The 15205-nt window shown below is 52.9% G+C and overlaps 1 protein-coding gene across 1 annotated transcript in view; it reads right to left on the bottom strand.

Moving 5' to 3' along the window:
- LOC130113853 (transcriptional enhancer factor TEF-1-like) overlaps positions 1-226 on the bottom strand; it is a 59751-nt gene extending 59525 nt beyond the window's left edge. The window contains exon 1 of the mRNA XM_056281530.1: positions 53-226. The gene's annotated coding sequence lies outside the window, so the exon portion shown is untranslated. The remainder of the gene's footprint in view (positions 1-52) is intronic.
- Positions 227-15205: the final 14979 nt, after the last annotated feature.

Raw genomic sequence — 15205 nt, 5'->3', positions numbered from 1 at the left:
ACGTCCGGGAAATGTCCGGGGCGCAGACTGGGGAAACTCCTTGGGAACTTACCTTGATTCGAGCGTGTCTTTCTGAATTAATATCGTCCGTTTCTCCCGGATTTCTGACGGCCACAGCCTCGGGAGAGCCTCCGCGAACTCCGGCAGCTTCGGTTTTCGTCAAATGTGGCGGAGTAACGCCGTAAAATCGTCTCGTATTTTTCAGGGATGCGAAATATGCGCGGAATGAGAGCAGGAATGGGAGCAGGAATGAAATGAACGCCAGGATTGAGTTAGCGGGGCGGGGTGAGAGCGAGCGGCGTCACCCTGCACAGAGTGAGGGGGGGGGGCAGAGCGGGGGAAGGGGACGGATGGCCCGCATTCAACAAAAGAACACGGCTTCCCAAACTCCATTCAAAGAAAGAATAGGTACAGAGCACAGACAGCAGACCCGCCATCCAGGCCTGTATGACCCTTAAAAGAAATAACTTGCCCTCTAAAAATAAAATAAACATTTGACAAAAGCAACTATAAATTACAGTTGTCAGAGCACTCTATTCTGCTAAACTAACCCACGCTGCACAAGTGGAAACTTCTACAATGCCATCTTTTCATGGGCAATGAAAAGGAAATGAATCCGACATACTGTGTAGACAAATTCTGAGGCAATCCAAATAGTGTCCTGACAAGATGATGGATGTGTAACTCAGAGATCTTTTTTAGGCAGCGCCTCGGCCTCATAAAGGGATTGTTTACTACGAAGACCTACACATCTCAGGTTTCATCCCCCAGGCACCGCTGGACTTCACTGCCGTCTCTCTGGAGGGAGGGGCCGTGACTTAAAACAAACACAGATACGCCAGGACCACAGCCTGAACCGCCAAAGCAACCTGACACGCATGCGTGCGTGTGGGAAAAGCGAGGGAGAGAGAGAGAGAGAGAGAGAGAGAGAGAGAGAGAGAGAGAGAGAGAGAGAGAGAGAGAGAGAGAGAGAGAGAGAGAGAGAGAGAGAGAGAGAGAGAGAGAGAGAGAGAGAGAGAGAGAGAGGTAAACGTTACATTCAAACGCAGAGCAGGCAAGGACCGTGTTTTGCTCTGACCTCAAGAAGTTTACGCTTCAGGTAGGAACTCAACTACTTCCCTGGTGGCTTATCTAAATTGTATGTCTACTCTACAGGTGTCTGATGAGGGCCAGAGGGTAAAAATACAATAGTTGGCGGTCAAAAAGGCCACAGCACGCAATTTTATATTGATTATAAAGAAATGTAGCAAGTGAGATTTATCTTTCCAGCTACTTGGTCAGAATCTATGATTAACGAGGCACATTTACACACATATAGGTCGCCCTCGTGAAACATATGATGCAAATAATCTTTTGAAATGGCAAAAGAAGTAAAAGTAACTAAAATAATTATAGGCGTGTACAGCATTTGAAAAAGTGATTAAAAAGTTAAATACATGTGGAAATAGTGGAAGAAATACCACAACAGAAAAAAAAAGTTGTAGGTAGCCGATCCACACTATACAGCATTCAAACTTGGACTGGTAAGAATTGTATTAACAGCAATAAATACACATATACTGAATATCTAAGTACTAATTAAACATCCAATTACTGTGATAACTAAACAATGTGTAAGTAAAGATAGTTGACAACATGATAATGGAAGCAGGTGCTGGACACCAACCACAGCGTATTAGTGTCCATTAATGGTCAGGGTGGCCCAGCAGGGAGTTAAGGGGGCAGAAAGAAGGAGACGGGGAGGGGGGGGTGCGCATCAAAATCACTCCTCAGATGTACTTCAAATTGTACAAAAATAGAGAACGTCAATGTTTACATCATCTGCCACACCTAAAAAGGGCAACAAAGCGCTCTTTCGGCAGCTCCTCTCTAAACTCTGATCTGTAAATGATGTGGATTTGTACACATTCTACACTCTGTTCTCTGTGCCCTCAAAGCAGGAGAAGATGAAACGTTCATATGGTTTCTGCCCTTGCAATTGTGTCCTAACAAGGCGTAGGCAGATAGCGAACGAGAGAATGAATGCGGCTCAAGCTTGACGTCTTCTTCAGATGGAAGATTATTGAAGACTTTCCTCCATACATCCATCCCCGCCCCCCCCCCCCGTCAAACTAAAGAAACACAAATAAAGAATACAATTACTAAGTACCCAAATAGTCTTTTCACGTTACCTATTTCATATGCACACAAACTAGCCCGCGCACATTCACACGCAGATAGCTAACTAGCATAGACTACACGAGGTAAAATAATGAGCTACGCTAGCATGAAATTACATCCTTATAACTACTACATACATACTCACATAAGTGTTAATTATGATATTTCCATACAACAAGAAAAAACAACACTTACGGATGTATCGCTCCAAGGATCCGACGCTTATAGAACAGCTGTCTTTTTCCTCTTGAAACGCGTGGGAACTGAACTCATTCATTCCAAACAGCTACCGACAGAGTCGTTTACACTGACACACAGACACAAAATGCACTACCCAGTCTCGCCACTCGGTGTCAGATAGGCACCGCAAAGCATGCGGAGTAGCTAACTAACATAGGCCTAGAATAGACTGAATGCAAGAAACCTTGTAAATTTCTCAGTCAGAACAATATGTAATATGTCAGCATGAAAGAAAGAAAGAAAAAAGCCACTTTATTTTGTCATTGTTACAACGAAATTCATCTTCTGCATTTAACCCATCCTATTGTATAGGAGCAGTGGACAGCTGCAGCACCCGGGGATCAATTTCAGTTCTTCTTTCCATTGCCTTGCTCAGGGGCACAGACAGGAGTATTAACCCTAACATACATGTCTTTTTGATGGTGGGAGGAAACCAGAGCACCCGGTGGAAACCCACACAAACACAGGGAGAGCAGGCAAACTCCACACAGAAAGGACCTGGGACGGCCTGGGGTTCGAACCCAGGACCTTCTTGCTGTGAGGCAACAGTGCTGACCACTGGGCCACCATGCTGCCCACATGTCACCAAGAGCTCTTATGTTTAGAAAGCATCCATCCATCCATCCATTATCCAAACCGCTTATCCTGTTCTCAGGGTCGCAGGGATGCTGGAGCGTATCCCAGCAGTCATTGGGCAGCAGGGGGTGAGACACTCTCGACATGCCGCCTGGCCATCACAGGCCCGACACACACACACACACCTAGGGACAATTTAGTATGGCTGATTCACCTGACCTGCATGTCTTTGGACTGTGGGAGGAAACCGGAGCACCCGGAAGAAACCCATGCAGACATGGGGAGAACATGCAAACGCCACACAGAGGACAACCCGGGACGACCCCCAAGGTTGGACTACCCCGGGCTCGAACCCAGGACCTTCTTCCTGTGAGGCAACAGTGCTAAGCACTGGGCCACACTGCTGCCTACACGTCACCAAAAGCTCTTGTGTTTAGTAGGAGTGTGACGATACTGGATCAAATTCCGAATTGATACGGTCTTCACGATTCAAGACGCTCCCCATTTTGTGAGATCGTGTGTTATTAACACTAGAACAACTGGGATTTCACTCCTGCCAAAAATGACCATGGGCGGTCAAAATGACCGCCGGTTTTTAAACTCTGTATTCTACCAAGATAAATACCCAATTGAGCTATTAATGCCTTTCATATATTACTATGTCTTTTAGGAAACGACTGACACCAAAATTAACATTTTAACACTTTAGTACAGTACGGAGTTCAGGGAGCAGCCAGGAACTGCCACAGCCGGGGCGCAAACCCGGGTCCAATCCGTTAGCCAACAGGCTAGTGAGTCTACACATCTGTGATCGTTACAATACAATTTTTCAAACAATTTAAAATCGCCGCTGTCCAGCGCCTGCAAATACTGCAACGCCTCGGTACCCAGACATGTTGGAAATAATACCTGAAAAACAAAATGGAAAACACATATTGCTAATCTAACAAACGTAACAACACATATAAAACGTGAAATGTAAAAAAGACAACTGAATGTTGCGAAGAAAATGACCCGAACAACACGTCACAGTGACATGACGCGCATGATGAAGCGCAAATTACGTGCGGTCACGTTGACCGCTCATGGTCGTCTTAGGTAGATCTTATCATAACTTTTTTTGTGCAATTGATCTAAAACTCATTTTAATGCAAATATATGCAATTTTAGGAGCATTCAGGGAGCGGCAGGTCTGTATCTCTTTTCAATAAGTTATTAAACTTTGAAAATCCAAAACGGTCAAAATGACCGCCTCGGTCGTTCTAGTGGTTTTTAAAGTTTTAAAGTAAAGCAATTGCGTTACACAAGAAGAAAAGATGGCACAACATTTTTTTAGGACTTTTGCACTGTTATGGCTCGCTCACCCCGCGCCGTGGCCCGCCCACCCCGCGCCGGCAGCCAATCGGCTCGTCAGGGCCAGGCTTAGTCATCAGGGCTGGGCTTAAGTTTGATGGCCTCCCACGTGCCCGTTGTCAGTTCGTGTTGTAACCTCCCCGCACCCGCAGTAGCGGCTACTCTCCTCTCACGGTCCTTTTCTCTACGAACTCATCCCAGCCCTTGGTTCATGTTTTTCCCTTGCAAAGTTTCCCCATGGAAGTATCCTGCCGTGTTCCCGTTTGGATTACCCGCGAGCCTTTTTCCCCTTGGACTTTCCGTTTTTTTCCTTGTCGCTCATTGCCTTCCTATGTTTGACTAGTTGTACGCGTAAGGAATAAAGTACGCCAGTTTTCGGCTAAGCCCATCTCTGTCTGGTTTCGTGCGCTTGGGGTCTTCCACAAACCCTAACAGTACGAACTGACCATGACGACCCCAGCCGACACAGACAGCGTACCGGCCAGCCCGCTTCGAGCGGCTCTCATCGAACAGATCCAACTGACTAACTCCCACACCCAGCAGCTAGAGGCGGCCTCTGCTGCGGTGAGAGATCTTCAGACTCGGGTCCCGCCCCTCCAGGCCTGTGTGGGTAACCTAACGAGGCAGCAGGCGGCGTTGGCGAGCCAACAAGCAGAGATCCTGCGGCAGTTGCAAACCATCACGGCGGCTCTCACCATCCAGCCGCCGGGCCAGCCTGCCCCTGGAGTCGTGGGTAACCCGCCCCCTGGGCCCGCTGCCCTGGTTAACCCTGTGGGGCTCAATCCAGTTCCCCGGGAGCCCTGCCTCTCCAGCCCACGACCATTTGATGGCGACTTTGAGACCTGTGCCATGTTCATCATGCAGTGTGAGCTGGTCTTCCTGCACCAACCCAGCATGTTCACGTCTGATGCTGCCCGGGTCGCTTACGTGACCAACCTGCTCACAGGCCGAGCAGCTCAGTGGGCCACTGCTTCCTGGTCCATGAAGGCCAGTTTCTGCCTCACCTACGAGGCCTTTGAGGTGGAATTACGGAAGGTTTTCCACCATCCAGTCAGTGGCCAGGACCCTGGTGCTCGGCTGAGCAGTATCCAGCAGGGCAGTGGCAGTGTCACAGACTACTCGGTGGAGTTCCGGCTGGCTGCAGCTGAGAGCGGCTGGAACGACCGGTCACTTCGGGTCACCTTCCGGAGAGGTCTCAGCGAGGCTGTCAAGGACCAGCTAGCCACCCGGAAGGAGCCCACCTCCCTCGAGGACCTGATCAAGCTCGCCATCCGCATCGACGGACGCCTCCAGGAGAGGAGGCGCGAGCGAGCCCTGCGTGGATCCCCGTCCATTCCCCAGTCGTCCAGCACTCCTAACAGGATCCCTACTCCTGTTCGCCCCACTTTCCCTGTGGCCGTTTCTCCCCCCGCGCCCCAGACCACGACGGGGGAGGAACCTATGCAGCTGGGGCGCACGCGCCTTAGTCCGGCCGAACGGGAGGCCCGGTTCAAGGCGGGTCAATGCCTCTACTGTGGCCAGAAGGGACATCTGATCAGCGGCTGCCCCACTCGGCCAAAAGACTAGGCTCACTGGGGCCCCGGGAGATCCTAGTGAGCCGACTTTCCTGTTCCCGCCGTCCTGCCCCACAGAACCATCTAGTTAGCGTTACCCTGGCCTGGGCTGACCAGCGGCTCACGGTGGGTGCACTCCTCGACTCAGGGGCTGATGAGTGTTTCCTGGACTCGGAGTTTGCTGCCCAGGCTAACATCCCGCTAGAGACGCTGGAGAAGCCCATGGAGGCCTTCGCGCTGGACGAGCGCTGCCTGGCCAGCGTCACCCAACGCACCCACCCTGTCTCTCTCACCATAGCAGGTAACCATGTGGAGAGACTTCGGTTCTACATCATCCAGTCCCCGTTAGTCCCTGTGATCCTAGGGTGCCCCTGGTTCGTGCAGCATGAGCCACACATCGCCTGGGCCTCCGGTACCATCATGGAGTGGAGCTCCTCCTGTCATGCCCAATGTCTCCAGGTGGCTCCCACACCCATCCCCCCGACGTGCCCCTAGTACCCCGCCTCCCGACCTCTCCTCTGTTCCCCCTGATTACCATGAGTTAGGTGAGGTTTTCAGCAAGACCTGGGCCCAATCTCTTCCTCCTCATCGGCCTTATGACTGTGCCATCGACCTCCACTCTGGGGCACCCCTCCCCAGCAGTCGTCTGTACAGTCTGACCATCCCCGAGAAAGCTGCGATGGACGAGTACATCTCCGAGTCCTTGGCAGCGGGGCTCATTCGGCCCTCGTCCTCCCAGGTGGCAGCTGGATTCTTTTTCATGAAGAAGAAGGACGGGGGCCTCCGACCCTGCATTGACTATCGCCAACTCAATGAGATAACCGTCAAAAACAAGTACCCCCTTCCTCTCATGAGTTCCACCCTTGAGCCCCTCACCCAGGCTACAGTCTTCACTAAGCTGGACCTCCGGTATGCCTGTCATCTGGTCCGGATCCGGAAGGGGGACGAGTGGAAGACAGCCTTTAAGACGCCCCGGGGTCATTACGAGTACCTGGTCATGCCGTTCGGCCTCACCAACGCCCCGGCGGTATTCCAGTCTCTCATGAATGACATTCTCCGCGACATGCTCGACGAGTTTGTGGTGGTGTACCTCGATGACATCCTCATCTTCTCCAGGACCCTCGAGGAACATGTCCAGCATGTCCGCCGGGTACTCGAACGTCTCCTCCGGAACCGGCTCTTCGTCACGGCAGAGAAGTGCCGGTTCCATTCCCCTTCCGTTGACTACCTGGGCTTCGTTGTTGAGAGGGGACAGACCCGGGCCGACCCCCGCAAGATCCAGGCTGTGGTGGACTGGCCCGATCCCACATCACGGAAGGAATTACAGAGCTTCCTCGAGTTTGCGAACTTCTATCGGAGGTTCATCCGGAACTACAGCCGCGTGGCAGAACCTCTCACCAGGCTGACCTCCCCCTCCCAGCCGTTCATCTGGTCCCCGGCTGCCCGCTCTGCGTTCCAGTCCCTCAAGGAGAGGTTCACCAGCGCCCCGGTCCTGCTCCACCCCGACCCCAAGAGGCAGTTCATCGTAGAGGTGGACGCTTCGGACACCGGGTTGGGGGCTGTCCTCTCCCAGCGGTCAGCGTCTGACCAGAAGGTCCACCCATGCGCCTTCTTCTCTCGCCGGTTCCTCCCCGCCGAGGAGAACTACGATGTCGGGAACCGGGAGCTGCTGGCAGTGGTGGCTGCTCTGGAGGAGTGGCGCCATTGGCTGGAGGGGGCGGAACAGCCGTTCACCATCTGGACAGATCATAAGAACTTGACGCTCATCCGGGCAACCAAGCGCCTCAATGGTCGGCAGGCACGGTGGGCCAGCTTCCTCAGTTGGTTTGACTTCACGCTGACTTATCGCCCCGGGTCCCGCAACACGAAGGCCGAGGAGGGAGCCAGCTACAGAGGAGCCAACTCCCATCCTTCCTGAGGCCAGGGTGGTTGGCGTGGTTACCTGGGGCATCAAGACTGTGGTCAGGCAGGCGTTGCGCTCCCATCCCGCCCCGAGCCACGTCCCTCCACGCCGCCTATTCGTCCCGGACACAGTCCGGCCCCAGGTTCTCCAGTGGGGCCATGTCAGTCAGTTTGCTTGCCACCCGGGTGTCCACCGCACCTTCACCTTTCTGGCTCGGCGTTTCTGGTGGCCCACCATGAGGAACAACGTCAGGGACTTCGTAGGGGCATGCTGCGTCTGTGCTCGCAGCAAGGCCTCTCACCAGGCACCCGCGGGTCTGCTGCAGCCCCTCCCAACTCCAAGCCTGCCCTGGTCCCATGTGGCGTTGGATTTTGTCTCTTGACTGCCTCCCTCCCAGGGTAACACTGTGATCCTGACAGTGGTGGACCGCTTCAGTAAGGGAGTGCACCTGGTGGCCCTCCCCAGACTCCCATCGGCTTCTGAGACGGCGGACCTCCTGACGAGCCACGTGTTCCGTCTCCACGGCCTTCCCCTGGACGTCATCTCGGACCGAGGGCCCCAGTTCGTCTCCCAGGTATGGCGGGCCTTTTGTAAGGGGTTGGGTGCCTCTGTTAGTCTCTCCTCTGGCTATCACCCACAGACTAACGGACAGACAGAGAGGATGAGCCAGAGCGTGGAGTCTGCCCTCCGGTGCGTGGCCGCCAAGAAGCCCAGCTCCTGGAGCCGGTTCCTCCCCTGGGTCGAGTATGCCATCAACTCCCTGGTCAGCTCTGCCACCGGCCTCTCACCTTTTGAGGTGTCCCTGGGCTACCAGCCGCCTCTCTTTGCTGCGCAGGAGTCGGAAGTGGCGGTTCCCTCCGTGCAGGCCCATCTGAACCGGTGTCGTCGCGTCTGGGAGGTGACCAAAGCTGCTCTGCTCCGGGCAGCTGAGCGCGCCAGTCAGGGAGCCAACCGACGCCGGTCCCCAGCACCTACGTACCAACCAGGCCAAAGGGTGTGCCTGTCCTCGAAGGACCTCCCGCTTCAGTCCACCGCGAAGAAGCTGAACCCCCGGTTTGTCGGTCCCTTTGAGATCAGGAAGGTTCTCAGCCCCGCGGCGGTGAGTCTTAAGCTTCCGGCTTCCTTGAAGACCCATCCCGTGTTTCATGTGTCTCGGATTAAGCCTGTCTCCCACAGTCCTCTGATGCCTCCGGCCCCGGCTCCGCCTCCCCGAGATCGTGGATGGGCACCCCCAGTGGAAGGTCCGCCGGCTGCTGGACGTCCGGCGCCGAGGACGGGGGTTCCAGTATTTGGTGGACTGGGAGGGCTACGGTCCGGAGGAACGTAGCTGGGTCTCCCGCCAGCTCATCCTGGACCCTGGGCTACTCACTGAGTTCCATCATTCCCATCCCGACAAGCCGGGCAAGTCGCCTGGTGGCTCCCGTGGAGGGGGGGGGGGGTACTGTTATGGCTCGCTCACCCCGCGCCGTGGCCCGCCCACCCCGCGCCGGCAGCCAATCGGCTCGTCAGGGCCGGGCTTAGTCATCAGGGCTGGGCTTAAGTTTGATGGCCTCCCACGTGCCCGTTGTCAGTTCGTGTTGTAACCTCCCCGCACCCGCAGTAGCGGCCACTCTCCTCTCACGGTCCTTTTCTCTACGAACTCATCCCAGCCCTTGGTTCATGTTTTCCCCTTGCAAAGTTTCCCCGTGGAAGTATCCTGCCGTGTTCCCGTTTGGATTACCCGCGAGCCTTTTTCCCCTTGGACTTTCCGTTTTTTTCCTTGTCGCTCATTGCCTTCCTATGTTTGATTAGTTGTACGCGTAAGGAATAAAGTACGCCAGTTTTCGGCTAAGCCCATCTCTGTCTGGTGTCGTGCACTTGGGGTCTTCCACAAACCCTTACATTTGCACTTGTATTACGTTTGAATACATGCCTTGATAATGCCAAAATGTTGGGCCTAATTCTTAAAATAAATGAAAAATAGAGAACTGCAACGGTGTTTTGTCTCTTGCTTACCAAGGCGTACACTGTATCATATTGAATAAAAATCGTGAGCCCCGAATCGTGAGACGTATCGAACCGTGAGATTTCTGAATCGTCCCAGCCCTAGATTTAGACAGCAATCTGTAGCAAAAAGCAGGAAGCCGGATGTGGGTATGTGTCCTGGTCGCTGCACTAGCGCCTCCTCTGGTCGGTCGGGGTGCCTGTTCGGGAGGGGTAACTGGGGGGGAATAGCGTGATCGTCCCACGCGCTACGTCCCCCTAGCGAAACTGCTCATTGTCAGGTGAAAAAAAGCGACTGGCTTCTTGACGCCACATGTATCGGAGGAAGCATGTGGTAGTCTGCAGCCCTCCCCCGGCTCGGCAGAGGGGGTGGAGCAGCGACCGGGACGACTCGGGGATGATTGGCCAAGTGCAATTGGGGGGGGGGGGCATTCAGCATAGTTCCAGACAAACTGAGAAGATCAGGATGCAGTGTTAAAGCTTAGAAACAATCTCATGGTGGCATCGGACTGCATGTCAGGGTTAATACGCCTGTCTGTGCCCTGACCAAAGCTGCCCGCTGCTTCCAGTGTGTGCATAGGAAGGGTTAAATGACGAGGATGAATTTCTCTATAGGGATTCATAAAGTTTGTCATGGTTTTTTTTTTTTGTTTGATTGTTTTTTTTTTCTTTTTTATTTAACCAGTACCCAGTGTTGGCGAAGTTGAACCGTTTTCACATTTTCACAAAATTTGAAATTTGAAATATGGAAATTTCGTCATGTTTGTGACACATCAAACACCAAATCGAGTTTTGCTAAGTAACGATTCTGATTTCAATTTTAACCCGTGATGCTGTGTTTGCAGGGGCGTTTCTAGGATTTAAGAACATTCAGGGCCTAGCCCGGACTTCTGTAGGGGGCTTCGGGGGGGATCCTCCGCCAGAAATTTTTTTGGATAAACAAGCTCTATTCTGATGCTTTTTTATGTACTCTGGCACCTTATTTACATCCAAAGTAAGTGCCTTAATCACTGAAAAATTGAAATGTGTACCTCAAAAACTGTTGTTTACTCTCCAGACTAATTATATATTGTGATGTTAAAAATATTAGTAGTTGTTAGTAATTAGTATGAATGAGTCATTACCGTTTTATTTTATGTACATTTGATTTATTTATGAGAAAAACCCTGCTAAAGGACAATAAAAGTATGCTGTGGGATCAGACGAGTACCTAAACCGCACCTACAATCATGATGAAGCGTCGCGAATTTCTCTTCATCATGATTGTAGGTGCCGAATCCAATTCATGTCATAAATCAACAGGCATTTTCAGCCATTATTGAAAAGTTACTACATAGGCTAAATTCTCACCCTTCCTTCTCTTTTCGAAAAATCTGAAAAGATTGATTTTTTTTTCCTGCACGTTCTGCCATTTCTCCTCTACTCGCCTCTTCCCGCTTTCACTTGTGTCACGTGACTGAGCGCTGCCCCTCAGACCCTCCCACACATGCGCGGCGCGCGCGCGCACACACACGAGGAGATAGTTTAGAGACCTGCATTTATTTTGACAGGCTGTTATGTTACGAAGACTAGCGGACATTCACACACGTTACTTTTTTTTTTGGTCGGGATTCACATAGGTTTATATTTTAGAATTATATTCGAGGTTACACACAAAAACGTTCGGGGCTTAAGCCCCGGCAAAATGACCTGGCGACGCTGATGTGTTTTTACATGTTTCAAAACCATTAAGAAAGGAAGGTCGCTGAAAATGGAAATTGACCTTCTTCTTAGTACTTTGGCCATTCAATAGTAAAGCATGTTGAATTGATGTGATTTGATTTAAACTGAGAGAGCGAGCAGTTAAAGTACTTTAATGAATGAAGGACAGAAACTTTCACCTGACTGAGTTCATCACTGCACAAAAATAAGCACAGGAATTTTAAAAAAAGTGTTGTATACAGTTATTATATCACAGCTATCAATCAAAAAGATTGCTTTATTCTACACTCAACCTAGCCCAGGTTGAAAACTACAGACCGGTTTCACTCTTACCCTTTCTGTCACGTATCGGGAAGAAACCCAAAAGCAGACGGGACAACCAGATAAGAGAAGAATCCAGTCTTTATTGAAGTGACCGATCTCGGGGGTAGAGCAGGAGGTGGCTCTGTGGCAGGTAGGCAGGCAGGCAGAAGTCCATGAATGGCGACGTTCCAGCGAAGACTGGTCCATAGTGGAGGCCTTTTAAGGGTGAGGGCGATTGCCGGGGTGAAGGGGGGGTCAGCAGGTGTCAGCTGGTGTAGCAGGTGTCAGCTGGCGTAGCAGGTGTCAGCTGGCGTAGCAGGTGTCAAGGGCGATCGCTTTGATGTCAAGGGTGAGAGGCTGTGACAGTACCCCCCATCCGAGGGGCGCCACTGGGCGACCTACCAGGCCCGTCAGGGTGCGTCCTGTGGAAGTCCCGGATGAGGTTTGCGTCCAGGACAAGGCGACGAGGGACCCAACACCTCTCCTCCGGGCCATATCCCTCCCAGTCCACGAGATACTGCAGGCCGCGACCGCGGCGACGAGAGTCCAGGAGACGACGAACGGTGTAAGCCGGATGATCGTTGATCATACGAGGAGGTGGGGGCGGGGGGGCCGGAGGAACTAGAGGGCTGGTAGAGACAGGTTTGAGGCAGGACACATGGAAGGAAGGGTGAACCCGGAGAGTGCGGGGCAGCTTCAGACGGACCACAGAGGGGTTAATGACTTTGACAATGGGAAAGGGACCAATATACCTGGGGGACAGTTTTTTAGCGTCCGATCTCAAGGGTAGATCCTTGGTAGAGAGCCATACCTGGTCACCGGGGGAGTAGTCCGGAGCAGGGGTGCGATGACGATCCGCCAAGCGCTGGTAACGGCCGGAGGCCCTGAGCAGTGCAGCACGGGCTCGCCGCCAGGTCCGACAGCACCGACGGACATGGGCCTGGACAGACGGAACCGGAATGTCTACCTCTTGAGAAGGAAAAGGGGGGGGGGGGCTGATAGCCGTAAAGGCATTGAAAAGGGGACAACCCAGTAGCAGACGATGGCAAGGTGTTATGGGCATATTCTACCCAGGGAAGTTGTGAGGACCAAGAGGAGGGGTTGGCAGACACCAGACAGCGGAGGACAGTCTCCAATGCCTGGTTGGCCCTCTCGGCCTGGCCGTTGGTCTGAGGATGGAACCCCGATGACAGGCTGACGGTGGCACCGATGGCAGAGCAGAAAGCCTTCCAGACAGCAGAAGTGAACTGGGGAGCACGGTCAGACACTATATCACGGGGAAGACCGTGGACCCGGAAAACCTCCCTGACCAGCAGATCCGCAGTCTCTCGGGCCGAAGGCAGTTTAGACAGGGGCAAAAAGTGAGCAAATTTACTGAAGCGATCAACGACAGTTAGTACAACGGTGTTACCGTCGGAGGCGGGCAGACCAGAGACGAAATCCAAGGACAGATGCGACCAGGGACGGTGTGGAACAGGCAGGGGGCGCAGCAGATCGGGCACTGGCCCGAGTGGAGGGCTTATTCTGGGCACAAACAGGACAGGCAGAAACAAAAGACCCAGTATCCTCCGTCATGGAAGGCCACCAGAACCGTCTCCGGAGGAAGGCTAGGGTACGGGTTACTCCAGGATGGCAGGTAAGTTTGGAAGAGTGAGCCCACTGCAACACGCTAGATCTAACAGCGTCTGGAACAAACAAGCGCCCGGGGGGACCGTTACCTGGGTCAGGCTGAGTCTGTTGTGCTGCTATGACCTCCCTTTCAATGTTCCAGGTTCCAGCCGCAACCACACAGGTAGAGGGAATGATGGTGTCAGGTTGGAGCTTGGGCTCAGACTCCTCCCCACGCACACGAGACAGAGCATCAGGCTTGGCATTCCTGGAGCCAGGTCTGTACGTCAAAGAAAAATTAAAACGACCAAAAAAGAGCGCCCACCTAGCTTGGCGCGCGGTGAGTCGCTTTGCTGACTGGATGTATTCCAGGTTCTTATGGTCAGTCCACACTATGAAAGGAAGCTCAGACCCCTCCAGAAAATGTCACCATTCCTCCAGTGCCAATTTCACCGCCAGGAGCTCACGATTCCCCACATCATAGTTCCTTTCAGCTGGGGAGAGACGGCGAGACAGGAAGGCACAGGGGTGTGTCTTGCCATCCTCACTGGAGCGCTGAGAAAGGAACGCCCCCACCCCAATCTCAGAGGTGTCCACTTCTACAACGAACTGCTTGGTTGGGTCTGGCTGGATGAGGATAGGGGCTGTGGTGAAGCGGTGCTTGAGGGCTTGGAAAGCTGCCTCTGCTACAGGGGTCCACAGGAACGGTCTGGAGGTGGAGGTAAGAGCAGTTAGTGGGGCCGCAACGCAGCTGTAGTTGCGGATGAACCGTCTGTAGAAGTTGGCAAACCCGAGGAACCTCTGAAGCTGCTTACGGCTGGTCAGGCTTGGCCACTCAAGAACCGCTCTGACCTTGGCGGGGTCCATTCTCACCTGCCCATCGGCCACGATGTAGCCCAGGAAGGTGACTGAAGGGGCATGGAATTCGCACTTCTCTGCTTTTATGAAAAGGCGGTTCTCCAGAAGCCGTTGAAGGACTTGGCGGACGTGCATGACATGCTCTGACAGGTCTCTGGAAAAAAATCAGGATATCATCCAGGTAAACAGAAACGAAACGATCCAACATGTCACGTAGGACGTCATTGACCAGACTCTGGAAGACAGCTGGGGCATTAGTGAGACCAAACGGCATCACCAGATATTCAAAATGCCCCAGGGGGGTGTTGAAGGCAGTCTTCCATTCATCTCCGTCTCGAACCCGGACCAGGTGGTAAGCATTGCGGAGGTCTAGTTTAGTGAACACTGTGGCTCCCTGGAGAGAATCAAAAGCGGAAGTCATGAGGGGCAGAGGGTACTTATTCTTGACTGTGATGTTATTGAGGCCTCTATAGTCAATACATGGCCGGAGGGTCTTGTCCTTCTTGGCCACAAAAAAGAACCCCGCACCAAGGGGTGATGATGACGGGCGAATAAGACCAGCAGCCAAGGAGTCCTTGATGTACCTCTCCATGGACTCCCGCTCAGGCTTGGAGAGGCTATATAGGCGGCTGCTGGGGAGGGGAACGCCCGGCAGCAGGTCAATAGCGCAATCATAGGGGCGATGAGGAGGCAGGGAGAGAGCTTGCTGCTTGTTGAACACGGCTTGGAGGTCATGGTACTCTGGAGGCACCAGTGACAGGTCAGAGGTCTCAGAGCTTGACACCTGACTGGGGACAGACTGAGGCAGAGCAGACTGGAGGCATATGGCATGACAGACGGGACTCCAACTTTAAATTCTGGCTGATGACCAATCAATATGAGGACTATGCTTCACCAGCCAGGGATGACCAAGTATAATGGGAACAAAGGGAGAATTGATAACGAAAAAACTTAACTCCTCTTGATG

This window comes from Lampris incognitus, chromosome 6 (genome assembly GCF_029633865.1).
Source record: "Lampris incognitus isolate fLamInc1 chromosome 6, fLamInc1.hap2, whole genome shotgun sequence".
NCBI lineage: Eukaryota > Metazoa > Chordata > Actinopteri > Lampriformes > Lampridae > Lampris > Lampris incognitus.
Note: the sequence above shows the minus strand (reverse complement) of the source record. Positions and strands in the feature narration are given on the sequence as shown.